The sequence below is a fragment of the Cydia pomonella genome, chromosome 9 (assembly GCF_033807575.1).
Source record: "Cydia pomonella isolate Wapato2018A chromosome 9, ilCydPomo1, whole genome shotgun sequence".
In the NCBI taxonomy this organism is placed as follows: Eukaryota; Metazoa; Arthropoda; class Insecta; order Lepidoptera; family Tortricidae; genus Cydia; species Cydia pomonella.
In genome coordinates, this window is record NC_084711.1 from 15211376 (window position 1) to 15228020 (window position 16645).

At 34.9% G+C, this 16645-nt stretch overlaps 2 protein-coding genes across 2 annotated transcripts in view; one reads left to right on the plus strand and one right to left on the minus strand.

Moving 5' to 3' along the window:
- The window catches only part of LOC133521460 (ecdysone receptor), a 378815-nt gene that overhangs the window by 361078 nt on the left and 1092 nt on the right, over positions 1–16645 (minus strand). The gene's annotated exons all lie outside the window — the stretch shown is intronic.
- Positions 1–16645, plus strand: part of LOC133521466 (uncharacterized) — a 520259-nt gene that overhangs the window by 25609 nt on the left and 478005 nt on the right. The window lies entirely within an intron of this gene.

Genomic DNA, 16645 nt, shown 5'->3' on the forward strand with positions numbered 1-16645 from the left:
ATCGACCCATAACACTAGTGCCGATCTTCTCTAAAATATTTGAAAAGTGTATGCACACTCGGTTGACGGAATACTTTGACAAGTTTAACGTGATTAAACTTGAACAAAACGGATTCCAAAAGAACAAATCGACGACATTAGCAGGGTTTAATTTGGTCCATTATATTTCTAAAAGCTTAGATGAGTCGAACCGCACAACAGCGGTCTTTATAGATATGACTAAAGCGTTTGACTTCGTTAATCATTCAATTCTATTGCGAAAATTAGAACTGTACGGAATTAGAGGACCTGCTCTAGCTTGGTTAAAAACATATCTAGAAAACCGAACCCAATGCGTTGAAATAACTAGTCTCAATAAACAAAACGAGGAAACTGTACATCGATCAGAATTTATACTCAACGAATATGGCGTTCCTCAAGGAAGTGTATTGGGCCCCCTGTTATTCAACATCTACATAAATGAATTGCCTGACGTGGTTCCATGCAAATCAGTTCTATTCGCAGATGACATCTCAATAATCATTACCGCAGCAAAAAATGAAATAAACGATGAATATAATAGTAAAATAAATACAATTCTGGAATCATTAATTAATTGGTTAAAACAACAAAATTTAGAAATTAACATAAGTAAAACTAATGCCGTACAATTTTGTGTAAAAAAAGGAATAAATAATGAATTAAATTTGAATTATGATCAAGAAATCATTAATGAAGTGAATGGTGTTACATTTTTAGGTTTAAAACTTGATTCCTCCTTAAATTGGGATTCTCAAATTGAAAGCGTTTGTAGCAAAGTCCATAGATTTGTGTATGTGTTAAGTAGGTTAAGACGCACTGCCACCATGGAAGCGACTTTGGCTGCTTACCATGGTTATGTTAGCTCTCAACTAAGATATGGACTTATTCTGTGGGGTAACTGTACAAACTTTGAAAGGGCGTTCATAGCCCAAAAGAAATGTGTGAGGGCAATATTTGGTGTGGCCCCAGACGAATCATGTAAACCCATTTTTATAAAACTAAATATATTACCCCTGCCTTGTTTATATATTTTAGAGGTTTGCGTCTTTGTTAAAAAACACATGTATCTTTTTAAGACGGCTAAAGAAGTATACCCTCGAAACACTAGAAACCCCGAAAGACTGGCACACGATTACGTTCCAAGGACTTCATTTTTCTCAAAGCAGTGCTATATAATGTGTATAATTTTTTTTAACAAGTTGCCGCCAGAAATTCAACGGCTACCTTTTAATAGCTTTCGAAAAAATGTAGCAGAACTGTTGCGGAAAAAACAGTACTATAATGTAGGGACGTTTCTTTTAGACAACATAAATTAAAGTAAATCTAATAAAAATTGACATCAAATTATTGTTTCTAGTTATTAGTTTATTATTTATATTCGACATTACATTTCAATTAAAATTTTATATGGTTATGCACCCCCTTCTTTATTTTATTTTTTAATTCGTGTTGAAGGCGTTGTAAATTATTTATTAAATTATGTTGTTGTTTTAGGTATGATTGTAAATAAAATTGTTATTTTATAAAATATTTCATATTTAGGCTAGTTAGTAAGATTTGCATGCTGTAGTGTTGAGTTGCTCACTCGTGAGGCACCTCATTTGTACCACTCATTTAGTTAAATTGTCGCAGAACTTCACACCGCATAAATGTCATACATCACTCCTCAATTAATTTTACTCATTTACTCGCGCGCATCACACACAGCTCTTACCACTCAAACCATTCAAACACTTCAAATTTGAAAAAAAACTCTCAGCCTTTCAAACTCACTCGCGTTCCTCACAAGTCTCACAACTCGCAAGAGAGTCGCGAGGCGCTCGATGCTCGCCGACATTCAAATGAAGAGTCGAGTAATCTGTCGATACCCCCCGTCAGGGGGGTATGAGGGGCCGCTACCGCACAATGGCTGCGGCGGCTGTCGCGGGACAAATGAAGAAATGAGTCATTGACGTCATCGCATTCATCGCTCACACTATCAACTGCCCAACTACAAACCTTATTGCAAGGACAAAAGGTCCACCGAGAAATGCGTTGTGTTTGTACCATTCACTCGCCTCACTGTGACATCCCCTCAAAAATCCTTTCAAAATGAAACAATGAATTAGATTTACCGAAAGAGGGAGTGAGACAGACACGCGCCGTGCTTCAATAACACCTCATCGAAAATACGTTAAAAATGAAACACGAAAGAAAACAAGCGTAAGCGTCCGCAAGCTTACATACATATTACGCCATTTTGATCCTAGCATTGCTAAGTTACTTGTCAAAAGCGAAAAATCTAAGTCATCAAAGAACCTACCGAAGAAAGTGTTTTCTCTCTGTCGCACTTGTAATTTCATACGTAAGTGCGACAGCAAAACAAAACTTCGTGGTTCGCGGTAGGCCTCCATATTTGTTAGCTATTATTGTACTAACGCACATACCAGTATAACCTGACCTCAAGACTCATATTGCTGGTGTCATGTATAATCTGAATCAATTAGACTGGACAGTGAAATGGTTACTTGATAAGCGATTGAAATGCCAACCAAGTCTCACTGGGCATTTACGAAGCTAGCTTAGAAACAGTTATCGTTTAAGAGACCAAAATATTATTTATATTATTGAAATATAATATAGTGGCGTACACAAAATATGATATTTTACATTAGTTTATTAATAAAAAAGTAAAAATAATTTGTATAGGTGAAATAAACATGTACATTTTAACGATTTGAATTTGTAATACTTTTTGTTAACGTGCTTCGTATAGTATTTCGATCATTTATGATTTTGACATATTTATAGTACGAGAAACTCGAAAAAGTTGTTCGTAATCTTTAGTTGTGTTTTATAAATAGTGATCAGTGACCATTCTTATAAACCAAAATAACAATATATTAACATTGTTTTCGCGTTAAAATATACCTGTGGGTCTTTCTTTGTGTCTTTTGCATACAAAAATCAAGTGTATATTACACGCCGGTGGCATTACCGCGCGAACGTTATTGAGGCTTTCGTTTGTTATCATATTACAATGCTATTATTACTGATAAATTATGAGGTGGTAAGTTAGTAATTTCTATATAATAATGGTACAAAAAATATTGGATTTGTTCTCCTTAGTTTGTTAATTGTTTGTTTGGTAGTTTATGGTTAGTATTTATTTCAATATATGAATGTTAAACTTAAAATGATATCAAGTAGCAAGGATTGATACTGAACAATCTAACAATAAAAATAATAAACTGCTAAATTAGAACAAGTTTCATAAAAGCATCAAATTAAGTTGCAATAGGATGTATGTACTTTAACTCCTTAGTTTGATTCTTAAATGTATGTCTTCTGTTGTTAAAGTTCTGTTTTAAACCTCCAGAATTGCACTCCAAGTAATTATTTAAAAGGAAGTTTAGCAATGCCTAAATATGTATTTACATTAAATATGGTTTGCTGCCGTTGGAGTTGATGGAATAGTCGATGCTGCAAAAGTGCTAGTACCTCTCCTCATTTGAAGTAAGACATTGTAACACCTCATTTTAGAGAATGAGGTACTCATACAAACTCATTTTAAATTGATGTCCTACCCATCACTAGCATGCTGTGTATGGACGGCTAAGAGGATGGACTATCTTGAAAATATAATGTACCAACTATTGTAACTCCTTTTTTCGCAAATAAATTATTATGAATTATGAATTATGAATTATGAATTATGAATTATGAATTATGAATTATGAATTATGAATTATGAATTATGAATTATGAATTATGAATTATTCCGTACTAGACGGCAGAGATAGATAGATTGTGTAAAATATTTTCCGTAATGTCAATATCCGGAGAATGAATGAAAAAATGGGAACTACGAGTACGTTCGTATGGAGAAACGGTCATCCGCTTTATACCACTCGATAACACATAATTCTTTCAGTAGTGCCCATCGCAACCCTCAAAACAAAAGGTGGGTCAAGAGCCTAGACACGGGTCCACGGAATTCAATTAGTTTATACTGGAGAGATTGATAGAGCGGGATATTGGCGTCATTCGTCACGGATATTAATTGGCGCCTTTATTAGGCCCATGTGTTAACCGCGCTAGAGCAATAAACGTAAGGCTGTACTACAATGAAAATGCGAAATATGATAGATCGATTCAATTGACGATAGCACCTATTTTTAAAAAAATGTTATTAAATTTAAATTGTGATTACTTACAACGATATTAAAACTTTATTAACGTTTTTATAGAATCAAACAGAACTAACGTCAAATACACCGTGTTTTTATTGAATTCCGTTAATTTCGGGGTATTGGTAAGAAACTAAATGGCATAGTTAATTTTCAAAAAAAAACTTTTTTTTTAATTTTTCAATTGTTTTTATTTTTATAAAAAGTAATTAAATATTGCATATAGCGTTGTTGTAACACGGGCATTACATTTAACTAAACCAAACAATTGAAAACTGTGACATATCAATGTCATTTCGAACATCAATCGTCCGAGATAGTATTTACGTTTAGTAGCAAGTGTATTAATTCATACTAAACACTTATCATTACGTTTAGTAGCAAATGTATTATCTCATACTAAACACTAATCAATATGTTAACAGGCCCTAAGGCAAGTGTACACGGTCGGAAGGGCCTTATAAGATAAAAAATAAATATTAATTATATCCGAAATGGAGTTAATTAGAATACCGGTGTCTTTGAGAAAGTTACTTAATTTAAGCTCAGGGATGCGCCTTTGAAATTAACGGAAATAAAAAAAACACGGTGTATATTTCATACGGAAAAAAAGGCTATTCAATCAGCGTAGCAGGCCTTTTAATTAATGCAACGACACATAAAACGATTGGCAATAAAAAGTAACATAATATTTAATGTGTATGTGAATTCCCCAATCCGCATTGGGCTAGCGTGGGGACTATAACCCGAGCCCTCTCGCGCATGAGAAGAGGCCTGTGCCCAGCAGTGGGACGTATATAGGCTGAATTATTATTATTATATAATATTTAACATTTATTTAAGTAATAAAACTAAACTTAACTATATCTAAATTATTAAATTAAACTTTAAAATTAAAGTCTAAAATGAAATAAACCTAAGCTTAAATAAATAAATAAATATATAATGTTCCCCCGTGGCATGGCACCGTAGACGTTGGCAGCATTTCCCCGCTGTATCGCAATGCTGATGCGTTGAGCGAGGAAGCTGCCAGCTCTATGGTCACCGGTTATGTCAACTAATCTTTTTGTAAGTTCTTGTGGACACTCGGACCCCATGGGCCAAGGGTCTTGACGCCGAAAGTTATGAAACTGTATTCGGCGCCTAGACCCCTATATTTGATCTTCTTCAACTTTCGGCCGCTTCTGCCGCCGCGCCAGACCTAGCGGATGTCTCATGGAGATGAGACGGGGCTAGGGTATCTACACATGTGTCATTCTACACCAGCACCTGACCCATCATCCACGGAATTAGGGACCTCCGATCCGGTCTCTTGCCATCATCCCTGAGGGGGCTCAAGTAGATCCGGTACGTTGACGCTGGCGAGATACCGGCGGAGACTAACGATGAATATAAAAAAGTACATTTCTAATTTTGGCGAGCATATTAAACTTAGATTTGTATTATTTTCATCAGACATGGGAGATAAAAGGGATAATAATTAATCATATTTATATTCCTGAGTGGTAGTCATCGGTATTATGTCGAGCTAAAATGTTGGGTTATTTTTATGACCAACAATCCCACGCACTGGTTATTTGCATTCAAATGTGCTTGGTACAAATTCCGCCTGCTTTTTTTTATAAACAGGATTTATCTTAATTGAGGCGTGAACGTTTTACATTACAAAGTTTTTATAAAATAATTTAAATAATATTGTCTTTGGTTACCGCTATTGTTACTCATGAAATAAAACTATGTAAACGGCTTCTATCTTGAAAGTACTAGTATTTCATATAAAATGACATCTCGAGGTTTCAAGCCCTTTACAGCATTCGTGGTCAGCAGGAGGCTGAGGAAAAGTCTTTGTCATAATTATAATGTGCAAAACTATCCACATGCAATAATAATAAAAACGCGAAGCGTCTGGTTGACGTAACTGGTGACCTCGCACAACATATCAGCATTATAATATTTGCGATACAACGAGGAAATGCCGCCAGCAGCATCCTTGGTACAATGCCTTAAGGGCCTATTTTAGATTTAAGCTAGTTTCAAGTAATACCTCTGTATATGTCTATTATACAAATAAAGATTTTGATATGCACATAAATAATATAAAAACTATACATTTTAAGGCTGGTTGTATATTCAAAAAAGGGTTATAAGGTTAGTTATACATTACAACCGTTTTATACGAAAATGTCCACACCATTTATGTTCTCATAGTCCTGTCTTGCTTGTTCCTTTATTAGATGGACTACTGGGGCCCATTTCTCGAACGTTATTAGACTAATATTATTAGTCCACAAAATGTCAAGTCGTATGGGTTACCATGGCAACACACTAATAATAATATATAATACCGTTCCAGAAATGGGCCCCAGGATCCTAAGCTGGCAGTAGGTTTTGATAAATAATGTTTAACAAAGGAATAAAACTCCAGTCTAGCCCCCGCCAGTTACGGGATTAGGGCCCAAATGTCATCAGTGTCTATAGGTTCATTTCATTGTGCTTACGTAACTTGGCTAAATCTGATTTTTTTATAGCTCCATGTACTTATTAATGAAATGTATGCATTGAAAATTATAAACTCTTATTTTTACGACTCTAGGGCCCATTTCTCGAACGGTATTAGTCTAATATTATTAGTGTGTTGCCATGGTAACCCATACGACTTAACAGTTCGTGGACTAATAGTATTAGTATTAGTTTAACGGGCCCTACCCCGTGTAGCCAACATGCCAATCGTTAACGCTCCGTAATGGAGTCATCTCTCTCTATCACTCTTCCATATTAGAGCAACAGTGACAGTTGCATTTCGTTCGCTACGGAGCGCTAACGATTGGCATGACGGCTACGCGGGCTGAGGCCCTTTTCTCGAACTATGGGCCCATTTCTTGGACAGTATTAGTCTAAAATTGTTAGTCCACGAACTGTCAAGTCGTATGGGTTACCATGACGACACACTAATAATATTAGACTAATACCATTATTAGTGTGTTGTCATGGAAATCCATACGATTTGACAGTTTGTGGACTAATAATATTAGTCTAATACCGTTGGAAAAATGGGCCCCAGCAAATCCGGTAACTATATTGCTGATTAATTTGGCAGTTTCATTAGTTCAAACAATTACAAGATTTAAAGCTGCAATAATGTGAATTAACTCCCTATGTATGTAGTCAGCAAAGCTATTAATTTAGCATTCCTGTAAACATATTTGTATAGAAGGATGCTGAGCTAATAGTTTTGCTGATTGTACGTGAAAACGTGTAGGCTGGCCAAAAATTGAAACGTAATAAATTAACTACTAAAACAATACCACCGGAGCTTGGATCCAATAATAACCCTTTCTGTGTATTTCCCACTAATTTATGAGGTTTCCTTTTGTTTCTGGAGCCTTTGTATTATCCGCATAAATATTATAAATTCGAAAGCCTGTTTATTTATGTATTAATACCATCAAATTCACAGAAGTTACAGTTATAATAGGTACCTACGTATGATAGATTTATGATTATACTAGCGACCCGCCCCGGCTTCGCACGGGTTACACAAAACCATAAAAGAGACAAAGCAACTTGCTACAAACAACGCGATGGCAATCGTCGAAGAAAAAATTTAAATCATGATGACAAATGAAAGGAAAGTGACAAATATTGTATTATTACATTAAAAAAAAAAACAATCAAACAAACATTTTTTTCTGTCTAAAATAAACTAAACTCACACAAAAAATCCTTTAACGCAGCGGCATACGTGCGCGAATAACTCGCGAACGTGAAGCGGCGCGGCGCAGCGCAGCGCGGCGCGGGTGAATTCAATCCTTTGATACCTATGGAAGTGTCCTATGTGGGCGATCTCGTTGTGAACGCGAATGCCACGAGTTATTCCCTCACGTAAGCCGCTGCGTTAGCCTCAAAAACATAGTACAAAGAGTGGGGAGTAGGTTATCTTCGTACAAACTCACCGCTGCGCGGCCTATATGTGTGCGCCCTATAATGTCATATAATACGTCGCCGCACGCACACTCAAACAAAAGCCCCGACTGGCGCACTGAGAAACGGGTCGAGATTTTGTTTGAGTGTGCATGCGGCGACGCATGGATACTATCTCTTCAAGTGGCATATGTCGTTTTTGAATTGTTGGAATTTCGATTTTATATATGAAGATAACCTACTTCCCTACTCCTTGTACTATGTCAAAAATGCGTGGTAAAAAAATTCGGGTTCCTTGTGATACACCGTGCCTAATGGAATAACTTATGTTAGTTTTGCGCAAAATACTTGTTTTGTTTAATAAAACAATAAACAAACACAATTGGAGCAAATTAGGAAACTTGTCGCTGTAACTAGGAAGTTATTTATGTAACAAATCAAGAAACCTCAAATAAGTTTATAGGTAGTTTAATACAAGTTTCGATAACTTCCAAATTGTACCTATGTTTACGGTATACAAGTTATATACCGTAAACCAGTTTACGGTATATAACTTGTACAGGTGGGCAAATAAGAAGTATATATTTTGTTTATAAATTCTAACTACAATTAAGTTTAAACATTATTAAGTATTATTTTAAAAATACATTATTCAGGGTTTGCAAATATATGCGGAAAATAATGTTTGATATATAATATGTCCGTGATATATGTATTTAACAGCAGGTAAATGAGACGCCATATTTATTATAATTTTAAGCATATTTTCGGCGTTATCTTAGTAAATTTGTGTCGGATGGTCGGTTTTAACTGTTTAAATTTAATTAGCTTGGTAACATAGACACATTATTTTATATAGCCTCACAGAAATAAGTCGGGAGCTGCAAAATTTGAGGATATTGGGCGCCAATCACTGTCACTGTTACTCGAAATTCATCGAGCAAACGTGTTTTAAACAACACAAACGTTTGAGAAAAAAAATCGTGCTGCTAGAGGTAGACATTTGGCAAAAATAATCTCCGTATACAATTGCCAACCCTGAATAATATATTTATGGAAAAATATTTAATATTTTTGCACTTAATATCGTTAAAATTTTAAAACAAAGTGTATGCCCACCCTGTATATTATTTATAAGGTTTGCTTCTACTTACAACCAATGTTGAGCAGCAAAATTACATGCGTCTTGTACTATTAACTTTCTGTATATTTTTATTTAGTAATAATACTATATACGATCTTCGTCCATTATTGTTTTTATAATCTAAAATAATTTAATTTAACTTGCTTCTATTAACTACGTCAATTCATAATTAAAAGACGCCGTTTTTTAGGGTTCCGTAGCCAAATGGAAAAAAACGGAACCCTTATAGATTCGTCATGTCATGACAGACAGACGGGTCTGTCCGATTAAGCTACAGCTACTTTTTATTTTTAAAACTTATCCTTCAAATCTTCGAAGTGGCAAGCTGTAAACAAACTTTTATGAACAATTAAGAGGTGCCCTAATACTGAGAGTCTTATTTATTTTGAGAGTCCGATACGCATTAAGATACAAGGTGAAAAGCTCAATAAAAGCTTTATGGTGCTGGCAGGTGCCGTGAAACTTATTTTGTAAAAAGCCACGGTAAATATTTTCTTTTGTGGACACGTTGGTTGAGAATTATTGCCGAGATATTTTAGTTGAGTCGAGTTGAGTATGTATTTGTAATGTCTGCAAAAGTTATGGTTATGATTATGACTACACGAGATGCAAGCCTTGTATGTTTTAAAACAGTCACTATTTTGTTTAACAGACACACATAATTTTTGACAGCAATTTTATATTTTAGTAGGTATTACTGTTTGTTTTGGTTCGTGCGCTGTTGCCTAGCCAAACTCATTCCCATACTTAGGTATAGATACTGAAAACCTTTAACATTTACATGACAAATAATCCAAATGACATAAAGTATCAATCCACAGTGCAGGCTTCGTCATTCTTGCTACATACAAAAATAATATCCATAACATGCTTCGTCAAAAAAAAAAAAAAAAAATGCTATTCTAACAATGAAGCCCCTAACTGTTCCCTGTCTGGCCCAAATATCCCAAATACTCGTGTGCTAGCTGCGTATGCTGAAAATCCAAAGATATTTGTTGGACCAGAGGGCATTCCACGAGCCACATTCTACGTGTTGCCTCGCTGTCACACTTACCTATGAATTTACAAGTCCGACAGTGAGGCAACATGTCGAACGTTGTTGGCGGTAGGGCCTCAGATAAGAGCCAGCCCGGGGATCGCAGCAGCAGCAGCAGTTATAGACTGTATCGTTATTCAGAACTTTTTTATTCATATGAATGGAAACATAATTCTATATAAAAGTTCAACACCAATTATAGGAAGTATATAGACAAGTATTTTCTTAAGTAACTAGTTGTCAAAACTTGTTTTAAGTAGAAAAAGGGTGCGCTAGTACTAGTACACAATACATCCTCCAACAAAGAACTAGCCCTAAAATGTTCTACTTTTGCATAACTAGACTCCCATTCATAAATAAATTACTACAAAAATATAGTAATTTGCGGTCCAATTCACACTGGAACCGGTTTTGCCCACCCCTGATTGTGGATGAAAGCTTGCATAGAGCACAATTGGTGCATTGGTAGCCCTGAACTTGACATACTTTCCCACGATATTCAATGGTGTATTTTTAGCATAGAGTTAAAAACCGTTCGAACTTTCTTATGCATGCGTAAAAATTTTTTTGGAAGGAAATGACTTTACTGTCCACATACATTTTTCCTGCTTCGCTAAAACTTCACTTTATGGGCGTTGATTGTGATAATTCCTAGAATTTAATTGAAACGTGTAAAAAGTTTATACTTGAAAAATATAGGTCTTCTTGTAATTATTACTGTAATTTTAAGAGCTATTTATGAGAACATTCTTTCAGGTTTACCGGGTGTGGCTTGTAACGCGAGCAAATAATTAAAACATATATTGCACTCCTCAAACAATATGATCTTTTGTTTAACAGCTTTTAAAAAATATTGATACTTTACACTATTTTTAAAACAAAAAAAATATCTTCAATAAACGCTAATGATTGACATTATTCTCACGCTTTAATCATAACAAAATTTGCAATACATTGCGTCTTAGATTTTACCATACCAACCTATTTTTAAAAGTTATTGAACAAAGTTCGTCAGTTTGAGGAGTACGGCCTACAGTTTAAAATATTGCTCCTGTTATAGGCTACACCCGGTATAAACAAACATACAAATAAAATATTAGCCCACGAAGCCGATTTTCGCCAGCTTGAACCGGCATTACAAAAGAACGTGTACTTTGCCGTAGGATGCGCATTTTATTGGGCCACAAAAGCGGCGAGTGCATCCGTATGCCCACTCCTCACCGCAGGTGCATAATGAAATTGAAATTATTTATTATGCAGAGACATGGTTACATAAGGTGTTATACAATTTCATCTACATAGATATTATAAACTCTCTATGATGCCTTCAAAAACCGTAAATATTAGCCGACATTACGGTAAACAGCTAAGTTTAATAAAAAATTATCTGTGAAAATGTTGTAATTGCTTCATTATTATATCAAAATCGATTTGGTAATGACATTCAAATTTCGAACATCTCTGAAAAAAAATTCTCTCTCCTCTATTCTAATATCAGTCGAGATGACGTTTTATTCGAAATGAAATGTCAATTGCATACAATTATATCATACAAAGTTTATAGGTAATATGTGTATGTAACTGTACATAGGCATTACATTAGGCATTGAAACACTCGTGTGGTCCTTTTAAGGAACTCACTTCGTTCGTTTCTTAAATTCACTATTTTAATGCCTTTTATTATGTAGCATTTACATAAACTACTATTACACAAGGTAAGAAAGTATACACATCTCGCCAACAATAAGGGCATGCAAAAGGAATTGAATAATTGGGTAAGCAAAATCAGCGAGTAATAGTTGTGACATAACAAAGTGATGTCAAACGTGTGATATATTTGAAGTTGATAAAAATATTCTAAACCAGTCCTCTCGTTAGAGCTGCCTCGTGGATAGATATTAAGAGCTTTAGGTATTTCTGTTTTCATTAGCCGCTTCGTTACGTCTCGTAAAGCCTTAATGACGGTCGATTACTGGATTTAGGTCAGTTATTGAGTTTATGAGCCCTACGTGAACCTTTAGGAGCCCTTAATTATGCTTTGAAAAGCTATGAACCATTCGTGACGAAATTTTAGTCAAGGGACTTACGGTGGAATTTGATTTTATCGGTTCAAAGCGTTTACCTGAATATGACCTATAGGTATGTGCTTACATGATATTAAGGGTATACTATTACCTATTTATCTACTGGCTAAAAGTCCCAGACGTTATACGTCACTGATATTAATATAAGAAAATTTGTGTTATTGGATTATTTTTGCTCCATGACGCAAAAACAGACGAAAGATAAGAATGAAAATATATTGCCAAATTCGAACATTTAAAGTTGAAAGTCAGTTCATAAATATGTATACGTTTCTTCACCTTGATCCATTGCGAACTCAAACTGTACTCAAACCGACTGTACTAACAAATTAAACCCAATATAACCCATAATATATCTTATAAGTTATTTTCGTTTTTATCTCAAAAATATAAAGAAGTTAATTCAAGCGAACAATGCCAACAGAAACCACTTTCTTATAAAAGGAACTTTATATCCATCCATATTTATATACTCCTTTAATCTCGATGAAAGCAGACTCTACCTATTGAGTAAATAAAGCGCCACCAATGAATAGACTGCGATGAATATCAATAGAAAATACCTATGCCATAAAGTATCGATGCTCGAATATACATGGTCGAGTAATCGTCGCACGCGTAACCAGAGTAAAATGGACGCGCTAATCACACGACATGGCATGGTATGGTAAAATTTACCATACCATGCCACCGGACAGCGCAGGTCTAAAAGGGTTTTATTTATTTATCTAAATGGGTGTAATTTCCACGTAACACTTATGCCCTTTTACATCTAAGCTGCGCGAGACTTGGACCCTTTTTCACTAGGGCCACAGGTGTACGTCGCTTTCAGATACTGCAATCCAGCAGTGTTGGGCGTAATTCATAATTCATTTATTGCATATTAATCATGTGGTACATAACAGGTATTACATTAGGGTAAGTTCACACATGAACCCTGTTAGGGCAAAGCATTTCCTAAAACTAAACTAAAACTAGGAGGTACATTAAATTAAAATAAACGCATTTTGATACTTATGCTCAAGACATAAGATTAAAAGCTAACATTTGATATTTTATTATTATTATATTTAATTTAATAATTATTTATTAATTTTTTTTTATATTAATTACTTATATATGATTTTTGATAGTTACCATTGATTTATTTCTTATTGTTTATTTTTAAATACTCTCCCACGTAATCAATTACTTGTGTAATTTTAACTACAAATTGGATTACATGTAGTAAAATTATTTGTAGTTGGTTACATGTAGTTACATTACAACTACTTGCAACTGAGATTACTTTGTAATTTGTAATCGAAATTACATTAATTTATAATCAAGATTATTTAATTACTTCTTGATAGGCAAAGATGAGCAAATTTAGTAGTTTAGTACTCTCCCAGTAGTCCCAGTAAACAAAAGTAATAACCACCCACGGCCTGGAGGGAATAAGATTGAGTTTACTTAAGCCATATAAATTTATAAAAATGCTCGGGTGCCGCTTTATGGACCTGACCACCTAAAAAAAACTCGTTTTTGCTCTAAAATTTTCATATCAACTTAAAACTTGTTCATTTTTTTTAACCTGATTTGGGAAACAAAAGATGATCGAAAAAATTTTTTTTGAGTAAATGTAATTTGTAATCGCATAAAGTAGTTTATTACATATTACAATTACAAAATGTTTATTTTAATGAAGACAGAGGTGACAAAAGGCGGTCTTATCGCTAAAGAGCGATCTCTTCAAGACCACCTCAAAATCATTAATAAATGTTGCAAATTCTTACCTGAACTGTAAATAGCATGCACGTAGTTCTAACAACCTGTACCTTCGTTTGCCTCATTTGCTTAATATTGCCGCGTGAAGCAAGTGCTCGCTAAACGGTCAGAATGAAAGCCGTAGTCGGCAATACGCGATGAAGCCATAAATGTCGATAACTGTCGCCGGCAACAACGCTACTGGCGGCGTATTGTTGTCGCTTTGAGATTTTCTTTGCTTCATGATTGGCTTTTAATAATGTTTTGAAGGAGATAAAGTGCTATTCTTGACGTGGACGGATCCGCCCACGGAAAGTATATTTATTTTCTCCAATATGCTCGGAAATGTTCACCTTATTGTCGAAAATATAGTTCTTCATTATGTCAAACTCAAATTTAAAAAAAAACATACCATTATTGTCCTGTTTTAGCGGACGGGAAGTTAATTACTGTATTGTTTTTTTAAAAAATGTATCCATTAAGGAAAATTCAAACAGCTAATTATTATAGCCGCGGGCCACGTATACACGACCTGGTCAGCTATAATTTCAAGCTATAGGATAAAGTGAAATAGACAGTTAAACGAACTGACATGTCTCGTTCTTACAATACCGTCGTGTATGATCATGCAAACACTGCTTAATCAAATCAAAGACAATAAGTATAACTTAATATTTTTTTAATTGGTCAACTATAATGAAACACACCCAACTTGTCAGTAGAAAAAGGCGTGAAATTTAAATTTGCGGGAAAGTCACTTTGCGGCAATTTTTTTTTAATTTGCCGCCTTGTTCATTAGAACGTTTTTTGATTAGATATCAAAGTTTTCTATGCAGAAAAAATTATATTGCAGATTTTGTCAGTATAATCGAGTACCTACTACTAAAACGGCGTATGTTTAATCAAAAACCACACCGGAACACAAGTATTTACAAAGTTTTTAATTATTTGAAATGCTAACATTCTTCGGTTATCAGTTGTATCACATATTGTACACGCCGCTGCAAAAGTGCATGGCCACTTTATGAATGAATACCATTCATAATGAGGTTATGCAGTGTTATAGCTAGCTGTCATTATCTACAATGTTGGGAACATTGTTATTCGTGAATATATCCGAATGGAATTGCTTCGTCATATTTAGTTCGGAACTAGCGCTTGTTTGGCATGAATAAACAATCGGCCAACCTATTTCCCGGCACCTCACTAATGTTGTAGTTGTAGCTATAAGCAATCAACTAATCGCATGCGGTCTTTGGTTTTAGGAAGTTTTCAGAAAATAGTAAGTAAGTCTTCTTCTTCCTCGCGTTGTCCCGGCATTTTGCCACGGCTCATGGGAGCCTGGGGTCCGCTTGACAACTAATCCCAAGATTTGGCATAGGCACTAGTTTTTACGAAAGCGACTGCCATCTGACCTTCCAACCCAGAGGGGTAAACTAGGCCTTGTTGGGATTAGTCCGGTTTCCTCACGATGTTTTCCTTCACCGAAAAACGACTGGTAAATATCAAATGATATTTCGTACGTAAGTTCCGAAAAACTCATTAGTACGTGCCAGGGTTTGAACCCGCGACCTCCGGATTGCAAGTCGCACGCTCTTACCGCTAGGCCACCAGCGCTTTTAAAAAAAATAGTAAGTAAGTAAGTAAGTAAGTAAATACATTTTATTGCACCACAAAAGAAAAATTCAATAACAGATTTACAATCTCTTATCGCTGTGTGCGATCTCTTTCAGACAACCTTAGGGTAGCAGGATATAAAGAAGAGAAAACTTCAGAAACAGGTAGTGCACGAATAAATTATAGATTACACGGTCATTACAATTAAATAATTTGACATTTAAAAATTAGAATTTTTACATTAATTGATAAGCATGTGTATGTAAATAGTTGAAATTTATTATTTCGATGATGACAAATACCTACATAGCTACACCGCCACTCACGTTCAATATTTGTATGCCTCATAATATGGCCAAAAGTGGAGCACTTAATTATCTGTATGTAACATCTGTTTGTAACACTACCTGCTTTTCGACAAATAAATGCATTGAATATTGAATATTGAATAATTACGCACCTACCAATAGTAGTAGTATAGTGTACTCAATTAGCGTGAGCTGTTAAGAAAAGTTAATCACTGTGAGTTTTGTGACGATAATTCAGCATGAAATTTCAATAAAAACTTGGTTCATTCATTTCATAATCTATAAGCGATATTACAATGCGAAAAAAAGCATACAGTTGATTCCTATAAAGATTTCATGTTTAATATTCATCACAAAACTGACAGCGATTAACTTTTCTTAACTACTCACGCTAGTTGCGGCCCGATTCGAAGAATGATTAAGACACATTTAAGATCTTGGAAAGATCTTTAAAAGATCGATAACTAAACGACATGTCAAAATTGATGTTTATATTGATTCCGCTGTGATCCCAATAAGATCTATCTACGATATTTCTAACGTCAAAGTGACGTTGGTTGCCCGACCCGGTCGAGCTGCTTCTGACAATTATACGACAT